We start from the raw sequence: 12,777 nt of genomic DNA, 5'->3' as shown, positions 1-12,777 counted from the left end.
ATCTGTTTGAATCTGTTTCATGGAATACATTTCTTTCCTAGTTTGGATGTTCAAAGTTCCCATCATTTTCCTAAGTTCCTCTATTTTTTTTATCTGAATCTATTCTAGAATTACTAACAATGTCCTTAATTATAGTCAACATCTCTTTAGTATCAGAGAAATTATTTCTTTTTTTAGAAATTGTTTCTGATTTTTTTTTCTAGAGCCTCATTCATCTGCTTTGTGGTTTCCACTGTTAACATTTCAGAGTTCAGGTGGGTGGCTTTTGAGTTGTTCTACCTCTGTCCCTCAGAATGCCTTGGGTGAGCTGGAGGTCTCATTTTTCATCTTGTCATATGTCTCCTCATTTTCTATTTCTTAGATTTATTTTCTGCATTGATATTTGTAAATTGCTTATGGTAGTCAGATTTATTACTAGTATCAATAACTCCTTACAAAATGACTAATTTTCAGAAATGTCTTCTAGGAGTAGCTGGATTGCAGCTTTTGAATATTTCTCAGGATCATAACCTCTTCAATTTATTAGGAACGAGTATTTACTGTCTATTTGTCCTAGGTCCTGATTATTTGGTACTGGGCTATAGAATTTTTTTTATGAACTTCAGATAATCTCAGTCTTGACATACAAGAAAGAAGCACTGATTAGAACAACTATATCACCTTGGGTAAAGTAGTACAATAAATAATAACAATAGCTTCAAGCACAGACCAGAAAATATCAGCCTGTGGTAACTATTAATTTGAAATGTTTAACAATAGGTACAAATTCCCAATGATGAATATAAATTTATTGTATACCTAAAATGTACCAATAAAAGAATTTAAGAGAAAAAATGATAGGTGTTTATTATATAACAAAATCTGAAACAAACTAGAAACTTATGTACAATACATAAATCACAATGGAGTGACATCCTCTGGAGAGAAAATTTAAAAGTGATAGAAAAGGATAGAGAAATAGAAGAAGATAAAGAGATAAGGAGCAAGGTTAAAGGGCAAAGGAAATTTACTCAATTCTTTGGAGACTGGCTAAGAATACAAGATGGAAACAAAGAAGGAAGAAATAAAAAAAATTAAACAAAATCAAAAAGCTAAAAGGAATGTTTAGTGTCTTGGGAAAAAAAAACAAACAAGAAGTTAGGGAGAAAGCCATCTCAGTCTTCTACATTAAGATATAACACCTCACTCTCCCTATGGGTGCCAATTTTCTCTTTAGAACTTTCCTGGACCTCAGAGAACCACCTTCCTCCTTCATTTCCCCAAGTTACTAATATGTTAGTAAATCTACCTAACTTTTCTCTAATTCCAATTAGCCTTAGATTAGTCTTCTTAGGCAAGTCTTCTTATTCCAATTAGCCTTATCTAGTATTTTCTGGATAATGCTCTCCTGTTTTCCTGTGTTCTTTTTGAATTCTTTAAGTTTTTCATCATAACTCACTATTTTGTCCTCAATATCAGACAATGTCTTCATATTAGTCATTGGTGCAATTTATGAATTCTATACAGTTTTTTAAATTTTCAGATATTTTTATTGACATTTTTTGAGCATTGTATATTCTTGTTAATTGATCATTCCACTTTTGAACTATCTTGGTTAGCTCATCCAATTTTTTTAACCTATTTCTCACTAGTTCACCATGGACATATTTTGTAAAATTGCTGTGAAATTTTGGTTCATTTCCTCTTTGAACTCATCTATTTTCTTCATGCCATCTATGAAATTTTTATAGAGTTCTACAACTGAATATTTGTCTTCTTCCTTTGTGACCCTTTGCTCTGATTTGGGAAGAATAGATGAACTTCAGGATCTTCTTCCTTCTTCTGCTTTGCTTCTCTATGCTCATATGTGTTTCTGTGTCTTTATATCTGTGTTTCTGAGGATATATCTCTCCCTCTTTTTTCCTCTCCTTATCCTTGCAAGGATACTACAAGTTAAGGACCAGAAAAGCAATGAGAGTTTGTGATCTATATGGATATTTTAAGCAGGATTTTAAGAAGGGATTCTGTGAATAATTTTTATCTTTGTACGTCCAGTGCAAATATTTACTTATTTTATTATTTACTTTAAATGACTTGGACTCTGTCCGTATGTTTTGCTGAAATACTTACTTCTGGTTATAAGAACATAAAAATACTCAATCATGCAACACTTCTGTATAATAGTCCTTGCAGGTACACTTCCTCCATTTGTTTATCCTTTATGCACATTGGAAGTGTTTACTATTTGTGATTGCTCTGCACTGAGATAGGCGAAATGGAGTAGAATGGAAGATGGGCGGATGAGGAGTGTAACACACTAAGGGAGAAGTTTTTAGTGGGAATAGTGACAGATGACAAGCAAAGTTTGATGTGCATTCTGATTCTATTGGGGTACTTTCAATTGAGTTGAAGGCTTAGTATTGAGAATTATCAGAGGATATTTGTGGGGGCAAATGTAAACTGTGAGAGGAAGGAGATTTTCTTTGTGATTGAAGGAAGCTATGTGGTTTCAGAACTTGCTGATAGAGAGGACAATAGGCTAAGATATGGGAAAGTCAAAAATTTATGATGGGGAGGATTGAAGGTTAACACTGGAGAAGTAAGTAGTGTCTGTGGGGAAGCTAAATGTGAGAAATTAAAAATGTTGGAGGAAGAATTTATGTATTTGGAAACAAATAAAGAAATGTGATAATAGTATTGTTTCAGAGGTTTGAGGTGAAGAATCTTGATAGGGAGGTGACAAGGGAGAAAATTTAGACACCTTTTAAATCAGAGCCAATGGAAGAAAAAAAACACAAAAGTCAAAACCTAATAAACACAAAATACATAAAAGAACATAATACAATCCCATAACCCTAAAAGAACATAACATAAATAAATCAAGATACAAACAAAAACTCAAACCTATAAAATATTCAGTAGGAACACAGATTAAATATTCCAGTGAGACAGTAGAGAAGTGATTCATGTATAACTTATTTGTCAGAGAGTTTGAGTTCTCACACTCCACTAACTCCTCTGAATCTTCCAATGAAACACTAAAGACAATACTCAGGGCTTCTTTCTGTTGGGTTGCAAGCATTCTTGCAGAGTCTTGTCCAGTTTGAGTTACTGGATTATAAACTCTTGATGACCCTCTCCCTAGTTATGATGGTGGAATTGACAGACTGATTCACTGGCACAAATTTGTCCATTGAATTAGGAGTATTTCTATGCAATCAAACCAGCTACAGAAGTTACAAGCTAATCAATTGCAGTGGTATCTATCTGAGCAAGTTGAAAACATATTGTGAGACTAACTTTTGCATCTCCCTTTATCTTAGAGAAGAAATCCAGTTATAGTGTAAGCATCATAATAGCCTGAGCATCAACCCACAGCTAATATACATTAAGTGCCATAGCTAAGTCTCCTCTTAGGGTATAAAAATTTTGACATTAATTTTATACAATCAATTACATAAAATGCAGAAGGTTAGGTACTGAGTATTGTTGATGAGGGAGGGTTAAAAAGTGTTTTTTTTTTAAGTCTTCTGCTATGTGGTATGGGAAGGAGAAAATAGGGGAGGGGCTAATGATCCTAATGCTGGTAGAGGTGTGTTATATATTTAGAAGGGGTAACAGAGAAAACTGGGCATAAAATCTGTAGTGAGAAATGTGGATGATAAAGGATTCTATGACTAACATAAATACTAAAGAAAAGTTAAAGGGATTAGATGAAGAGGAGGGGAAGAAAGAAAAGAAAAATAGTGAAAGGATAAGAAACAGGAGAAAGAAATCAGGTGAAAAGCTATAGATACAAGTAGAAGGAATAAAAAAGGGGCAAGGGAGAATTCCCTCACCCTCTATAAACTATATTAGAAGAAAAATACAGGAGGAAGACAAATACACATACACACTCACACACACTAAAAAGAAAAAAGAGATAAACAATGAATAAAAGTGTGTGTGGGAGGAACACAAATATGAAAATATCAATCGATCAATGCAAAGATTTCTCATATTTTGCACACATGGTCTTCTCCACACCCTGTAAATAAGAAGCAGTGTGGAAGCTGAGATGTGATTCTGCTCATGCTGGAAGTGTAACATGTCAGTCTGATCCCAGAATGGTGCTGGATGTAAATACCCACAAATAAATGAGACAGTGCCCTGACATGGCCTACCAATCCTGTGCAACTCAAGATGGTCCTGCTCAGACAGCGGGAACTAGTTTCATGTTCATCAGGTCCAGCCTTTCAGCAAGACTCCCTCCAGCCTGCTCTGCAGCAGCTAGCTGGGTCTCATGGCTGTCCTTCCCTCATCCACTCTGGGAACTTGACCACGTTTGAGAATGGCTTGGAGTTAAGGGGCTGCTCTATGATGTAGGTTCAAATGCTGAGCCCTTCCCTACAAGCATTCTCACTGGCTCTTCTTACACACTTGTGGCAGACACTGGACTGAAGTCATTCACCAACTCATTGCTGTGGGAGAACACTCTGAGAGTGGTATCCTGCATTTTCCTTGCAGATACTAACTGCTGCTAATTTTCTCATTCACCACAGAGTTCTTTACTCTTTTTGCAATGTTCTACAGTTTTCTCTGAATTGTGTTCTTTAGGATGGAATCTTCAAAACATTCAGACAGTCACCACATTGTATTTGGTTAATCTATCTCTTATGTCTCTTTTATTTTATGATGGATTCTCCTCCACTCCGTGTTTCTTAATGAAGTTCTCTGAGTCTCTCTGACATGGCTCCTCCTCTACTCAGCCACATTTGATCTTCTAGATCATTGTTTCTAAGTGGATCTTTCCTCAAATTCTATGCTGTAACTCCACCTCTACTCAGCCATATTGAACACCCTATTCCATACTTTTGCCTTGTTGAAGATCAGGTCCATTGTTTTGCTGACACTTCTGCTGTCCCATGAAGAGGGGAAACAATGTAAAGCCAGCTTCAAGTTGGCAGTGCTTAAGCTAATTCTGTAAGCTTTCTCTTTACTTTATTTTTTCTTTTATTATGAAAAACCTTTTAACTTTAATATAATAAAAAAATTTTGCTTTCGTTGCCTGTGCTTTTGAGGTCATATAAAAATATCATTACCCAGATTATTCTATGGAGCTTTTCTCCTAAGTTTTCCTATATTAGTGTTAGAATGTGGAGTCTTTTTTTAACCTTATTGAGTTTATTGGTACTTTTTAAGTATACAGTACAGTTACATTCATCATTGAGATCTTGTACCTTTACATGACAGATCATTGTTCTGATTTTTCCACACACCCCTGCCCTCTTTTCACCCCCTCCAGCTTCCCCTATTTAGAAAGACTATATTTCCATTTTTCCTTTTCTTTTATTTTTCCTGTCCCTTATTTCCTTTCTCCAACCATTCCAACTCCCCCTACAACTTTAGCCCTTTTCTTCCTGTTTCACATTATCAATTATACAATTTGGATCTTATTTACACTTTTTCACACTAGATAAACTATTCAGTATTTACACATGTGTGACTTATTTATTTCACTTAAGAGTATGACCTCAGTATGCATTCATTTCCCTATGAATAACTAGTTTATAATTCTTTATGGCTGAGTAGTATTCCATTTTATAGAAAAAAACACATCTTTATCTAGTGTCCAACTGATGGGCAATTGGGCTGTTTCCAAGTTTTAGCTATTACAAACTGTGCTGCTATAAACAAGGGTGAGCATATATCACTGTGGTATGATTGTTTTAATTCTTGTGGAAAAATACCCAGAAGAAGGATAACTGGGTCAAGTTGAACCTCTAATCCTAGTTCTTTGAGGTATCTCCATATTGTCTTCCATAGTGACTGCACCAGTCTGCACTCCCACCAACAATGGAGAAGGGTTCCTTTTTTGCCACAACCCAGCCAACATTTATTATTGGTTGATTTCTTGATAGCAGCCATGTTTTCTGGGGTGATGTGGAATCTCAGTGTTGTTTTCATCTACATTTCTCCAATGACCAGTGATGCGAAATAATTTTTTCATATATTTATTTGGTGCTTGTACTTCTTTGTCTGAGAAATGTCTGTTCATTTCAGTTGCCCATTTTTGAATTGGGTCTTTATATTTGGGAAGGCTGATTGTTTTAAGTTCTTTATATATTCTAGATAATAGTCCTTTGTCTGAAGAGAAGCTGGAAAAAGTTTTTCCCCACATTGTAGGTTGTCTCTTAGCCCTGTTGGTGGTTTTTTTTGTTGTTGTTTTTTTGTTTTTTTGCAGTGCTGAAGCTTTTTCATGCAATCCCAGTTGTTGATTTTTTGTGCTACTTCCCATGCTACTGAGGATTTGTTCATAAAGTCTTTTCCTATGCCAATGTCTTTGAGCATTCTGCCTAACTTATCTTCCAGAAAGATTAGAGTTTCTGTTTTAATATTTAGATATTTAATCTACTTGGATTTTAGCTTTGTACCTGGTGAAAGGGTCTCATTTTAATCCTTGCAAGACTGAAATCCAGTTTTTCCAACACAATTTATTAAAGAGGCTATCTTTCCTCCAGTGAGGATCATTGGCTCCTTTGTCAAAGATGAAATAGCTGAGTACATCTAGAGTAGTTTTTGTGTGTTGCAATCTATTCCACTGATCCCCATGTCTTTTTCTTTTCTTTTCTTTTTTTACTTAAAGTGACACAGATGTATTATCTTATAGATTTGGAAGTCAGAAGTCTCATATCAGACTCACTGAGATAAACTCTAAATATTGGCACAGTAGCTTCAAAACTCTATGGAAGGTGCCGGGGATTTAGCTCAGCCCTTTGCTGGCCTGCCTTGCAAGCGCAAGGTCCTGAGTTCAATCCCCAGTACCCAAAAAACCAATCCAAAACAAAACAAAACCCCCCAAACAAACAAACAAACAAAAAACTCTATGGAAGAATTTATTTCCTTCACTTTTCCAAGCTTCTGAAAACTACCAGCATGCTATAGTTCATAGATGATCAGTTCAACCTTTACTTCCATTTTCATGTGTCTTATCTGACTCCAACTCCATTGCTCCTTATAAGAACTTTTGATTATATTGGACACATCCTAATACTCAAGGGTAATCTCTCCATCTTCATATCCTTAGTTTAATTACACATAGAATGTCTTGTTTGTGATGTAAAGTCTAAATTTTAGCCTGATAAGTTCAGAATGCTATTACCATGACCAAAAGCTCAACACATCTTGAAGATGAGGGGAGGCATTATTCAACTTATCACATAATTAATTGCACATTTTTCAAAGAAATTAAATACAAATGGCCAGTGCACACATGAAAAGTTACTCAACATCATTATTATTCATTAGAGAACTATAAATCAAAACAATAACTCAATATCAAAGTACATATAGTAGGATAGCTAAAATCAGAAAGATGGATAACAAATGTTAGCAAGGATATGAACAAATCAAAGCCCTCAGCATTGCTAGTGAAAAGTTAAATGGTGCAATCACTTTGAAAAAAAGTCCTTTAAATAGCTAAAAAGAATTGTCATAGTTCTACTCCTAGATACATACCCAAGATGATATGGCTATGCTAATATTTATACATTCATGTCTGTAGCAAAATTATTTATTAACAGTCAAAATTGGAAAGAAAATTCAAATCCTATCAAGAGATAAGCTGATATACAAATTATACTATATCTGTGCAATGGAGTATTATTCATCCATAGAAGTGATAAAGTACTGACAAATCCTGCAACTTTGATGAACCTTGAAAACATTATACTAAGTTAAAGAAACCAGATACAAAAGGCAAATATTATACAATTTTATCTACATGAAATGCTGAAATAGAGAAATCCTCCTAGATTTAGGAGGTTTAGTGGTTGCTAAGGCTGGAAAGGGATGTGAGGCTTCTTTTGGGGGTGACAAAAGTATTCTGAAATTAGATAGTACTGATTACAAAACTCTGGTGTATATTAAATAATATCACCTAGTTATACACTGTAAAAGAACAAATTTTCAAATACGTGAATTACATTTCACTAGAGCTGTTACAAAAAATATTGCATTTTTTCTGGCCATTTTTACCTACAAGTCTGAGGGACTTTCCCCATCTGGTTTCAAAAGCAAACAGGTGTCATATCCTTATCTATTTAAAGATACTCATATAATTAATTGAGTTCTTGAAGCTGTTCTCCAAGTATTTCTTTTATCTCCTCTCTCATTGAGTTTGTTGGTACTTTTTAGGTATACAGTACAGTTATATTCATCATTGCAATCTTGTACCTTTGCATAACAGATCTTGGTTCTCATTTTTCCCCATTCCCCTGCCCTCTCTTCACCCCCTCCACCCTCCCTATTTACAAAGTCTTTGTTTCCATCATTTCATTTTCTCATATTTTTTCTTTTCCCTTATTTCCTTTCCCTTACCCATCCCACTTCCCCTAGAGCTTTAAACCTTTTCTTCCTATTTCACATTGTCAATTATAACATTGGGATCTTATTACACTCAGTTTTTCATACCAGAGAAACTATTTGATATTTAAACATGTGACTTATTTATTTCATTTAAGAGTATGGCCTCAATATACATCCATTTTCCTATGAATAATTGTAGCTTCTTATTTTTTGTGGTTGAGTAGTATTCCATTTTATAGAAAAAACACATCTTTATCCAGTCTCCAATTGATGGGCAATTGGGCTGTTTCCAAGTTTTAGCTATTACAAACTATGCCACTATAAACATCGGTATGCATATATCACTGTGATATGATTGTTTTAATTCTTTTGGAAAGATACCCATCAGAAGGATAACTGGGTCAAGTGGAACCTCTAATCCTAGTTCTTTGAGGTATCTCTCACTCTCTCTCTTTCTTTCTTTCTTTTTTTTTTTTTTGTACCGGGGATTGGACTTGGATCCTTTGCACTTGCAAGGCAGGCCACAGAACCACTGAGCTAAATCCTGGCTTTTTTTTTCTTTTCTTTTCTTTTTTTTTCCTTTGAGGTATCTCCACATCGATTTCCATAGTGACTGCACCAGTCTGCACTCCCCCCAACAATGGAGAAGGGTTCCTTTCTCTCCACAACCCCACCAACAATTTGTTATTGGTTGAATTCTTGATAGCAGCCATTCCTTCTGGGGTGATGTGGAATCTCAATGATGTTTTAATCTGCATCTCCCAAATGACCAGTGATGTGGAACATTTTTTCATGTATTTATTTGCCACTTTAACTTCTTTTTCTGAGAAATCTCTGTTCATTTCAGTTGCTCATTTTTGAATCTGGTCTTTGTATTTGGAGGGGCTGATTTTTTTTGAGATTTTTACATATTCTAGATAATAATCCTTTGTCTGAGGAGCAGCTGGAAAAAGTTTTTCCCACATTGTAGGTTGTCTCTTAGCTCTGTTGGTGGTTTCTTTTGCAGTGCTGAAGCTTTTTCATAAGGTGAGATCCCAGTTGTTGATTTTTTGTGCTAGTTCCCATGCTACTGAGGATTTGTTCATAAAGTCTTTTCCTATGTCACTGTCTTCAGGAGTTATGCCTAACTTATCTTCCAGGAAGTTTAGTGTTTATTTTTTAATATTTAGATCTTTAGTCCACTTGGATTTTAGTTTACTGCATGGTTAAAGATAATGGTCTAGTTTTAATTTTTGGCATGTTATAATCCAGTCTTTCCAACACTCTTTATCAAAGAGGCTATCTTACTTCCTGTGTGGATGTTTGGCATCTTTGTCAAAGATGAGAGATAGCTGAGTATATCTGGAGTTGTTTCTGTGTCTTTCAATCTATTCCACTGATCCCCAGGTCTGTTTCTTTGCAAGTACCATGATGTTTTTATCACATGGCTTTGTAGTATAGTTTAAAACTGGTATGCCCACTGCTATGTCTCTGTTGTCTAGGATGGCTTTTGCTATTCTAGGTCTGTTCTGCTTCCAAATAAATTTTTGGATTATTTTCTCTGGTTCTGTGAGATATACCTTTGGAATTTCAAGTGGGGTTGCATTGAATCTGTATAGCCATTTTGGTAGTATGGCCATTTTCACTATGTTGATTCCTCCTACCCAGGAGAAGGGGATGTCTTTCCATTTCATTATGTCCTCTTCCATCTCTTTTTTCAGAGCGCTATAGTTTTCATGCTAGAGCTCATTTGCTTCCTTCATTAGATGGATTCTTAGATACTTCATTTTTTGGGATGCTCTTGTGGAAGGAATTGTTTCCCTAATTTCTCTCTAGGTGAGTCTGTTATTTGTGTATAAGAAGGCTATTGATTTTTGAGTGTTGACTTTGCAACCAGCTACTTTGTTGAACATTTCAGTTAAGTCTAGAAGTCTTTTGGCAGTGTTTTTTTGATCTTCAATGTAGAGTATCATATCATCAGCAAATAATGACAGTTTGAATTCTTCCTTTCTGATTTTTATTGCTTTAAGTTCTTTCTAATGTCTAATTGCTTTAGCTAATGTTTCCAGAATTATATTGAAGAGGAATGGTGATAGTGGACATTCTTGTCTAATTCCTGATTTTACCATGAAAGTTTTCAGTTTTTGATCATTTAATATTATGTTGGCTGTTGTTTTTTCATTGATAGCCTTTATCAAGTTGAGATAAAGACCATCTGTTCCAATTTTCTGCAGGATTTTTATCATGAATTGTTGTTGATTTTGTACAATGCTTTTTCTGCATTTACTGAGATGATCATATGGACTTTGTCCTTGATTCTCTTAATATAGTGTATTACATTTATTGAGTTATGTATGTTGAACCATCCTTGCATCCCTGGAATAAATCTGACTTGGTCTTAGTGTATGATTTTCTTGATGATCCTCCATATTCTGTTTGCCAGTATCTCATTGAGGATTTTTCCATCTATGTTCATTAAGGAGATTGGCCTGTAGTTCTCTTTCTTATTTGGGTCTTTCTGTGGTTTTGGAATCAATGATATAGTTGATTCCTGGAATGATTTTGGAACTATTGCTTCCACTCAATTTCATTGAAAAGTTTAAATAGTAGTGGCAGTAGTTCTTCTCTAAATGTCTTTTAGAGTTCAGCAGTGAAGCCATCAGGACCTGGGCTTTTCCTTGAGTTAATTAAATTTTCAATTTCACTGATTATAATTGGGGTGTTTAGAATTTTATCTTCTTCATTCAACTTTGGATTCATAAATATCAATAAAACTTTCTATTTCTTCTGTGTTTTCCATTTTATTAGAATACAGGTTTTAAAAGTATGTATGGATGATCCTCTGGATTTCTGCTGTGTCTGTTGTGACTTCATCTTTTTCATTGCTAATTGCATGGATTTGAGCCTTTTCTTTACTTTTTTTGACAAGGTTGGCTAAGAGTTTATCAATTTTATTTATTATTTCAAAAAAAACCAACTCTTCATTTCATTGATTTTTTTTGTATCATTGACTTAGTTTCCATTGCACTGGTTTCTGCCCTGATCTTTACAATTTCCTCTCTTGTACAAACTTTGGGTTTGTCTTGCTGTTCTTTTTCTAGGAGCCTAAAATTCATCAATAGGTTGTTTATTTGAGCTTGCTCTGCTTTCCTAGTGCTATGAATTTTCCATGTAGAACTGCTATCATTGTGTCCCACAGACTCCTGTATGTGGTATTGGCATTATCTTTTATTTGAAAAAATGAGTAATTTTTCAAAAATTTCATCTGTGACCTATTGATTGTTCTGTAGAGTGTTGTTCAATTTCCAGGTGACTGTTGAGTTCTTATCATTTCTTATGTTATTGGTCTCTTATGCTATTGAGCTTAATTGCACTGTGGTCTGATAATATACATGGGATAACTTCTATTCCTTTACATTTATTTAAACCTGTTCTATGAGCTAGTATGTGATCTGTTTTGGAGAATGACCCATGTGCAATTGAAAAGAATGTATATTTTTATTTTGTGGGGAGGAACACTGTAGACACTTAGTAAGTCCATTTGTTCAAAAGCTTGGCTCAGTTCTAGTATTTCATTGTTGATATTTTTATCTAGATGATATGTCTATTCATAACAGTGGGATATGTAGGTACTCATCTACAATTATATTAGTGCTTATTTGGTGTTTCCTGTCCTTTAATATTTGTTTTATATAGTTGAGGTCATTAATATTTGGTGCGTATATATTTGTTATTGTCATCTTTTCCTATTAGATTGTTCCCTATACAAGGATGTAGTGGCCTTCTTTGTCTCTCTTAATCACTTTAGGTTTGAAATTTACTTTTCTGCCAATAAGATAGCTAACCTTGCTTTTTACTGGGCTCCTTTAACATGGAGAAATGTTTTCCATCCTTTCACTTTCAGTCTTTGTGTTTCTTTTTGAACTAGGTGTGTTTTGTATACAGAATATTGTTAAATTTTTCTTCTTAATCTATTCTACCAGTCTACTTCTTTTGATTGGTGAACTGAGGTCCTTGACATTGATGGTTGTATCTGATATGTAAAGACTTATCATTGTCATGTTGTTGTCCTGTTCTTGGCTCTTTTTAATTTTCCCCTTCTCCCTTTACTTTCTTGTCTTTCCTAATTGATCTGTTCTTTTGAGCCTTGTGGTGTTATAACCTTCATTATCTTTTTCTAGGATATTGTTTAGAATTGTTTGGAGTGCTGGTTTGGTATCATGAAATTTCTCAGGTGTTCTTTGTCATGGAAGTATCTTATTTCCCCATACATTTTAAAAGAGAGTTTTGCAGGATACATCAATATAGGTTGTTGGTTGTTTTCTTTTAGGGATTGAAATAGCACACTCCAGGCTGTATTTGACCTGAGGGTTTGCATTGAAAAGTCTGCTGTGATTCTTATGGGCTTTCCTTTGTATGTAATTGTTTTATTTTCTCTAAATGCTTGCATCATTTTGTTCTTCTGTTGGGATT

The sequence above is a fragment of the Fukomys damarensis genome, unplaced genomic scaffold (assembly GCF_012274545.1).
Source record: "Fukomys damarensis isolate Sample0158 unplaced genomic scaffold, DMR_v1.0_HiC HiC_scaffold_39, whole genome shotgun sequence".
Taxonomy (NCBI): Eukaryota; Metazoa; Chordata; class Mammalia; order Rodentia; family Bathyergidae; genus Fukomys; species Fukomys damarensis.
The sequence above is the reverse complement of the archived record's forward strand: the minus strand, read 5'-3'. Positions refer to the sequence as shown.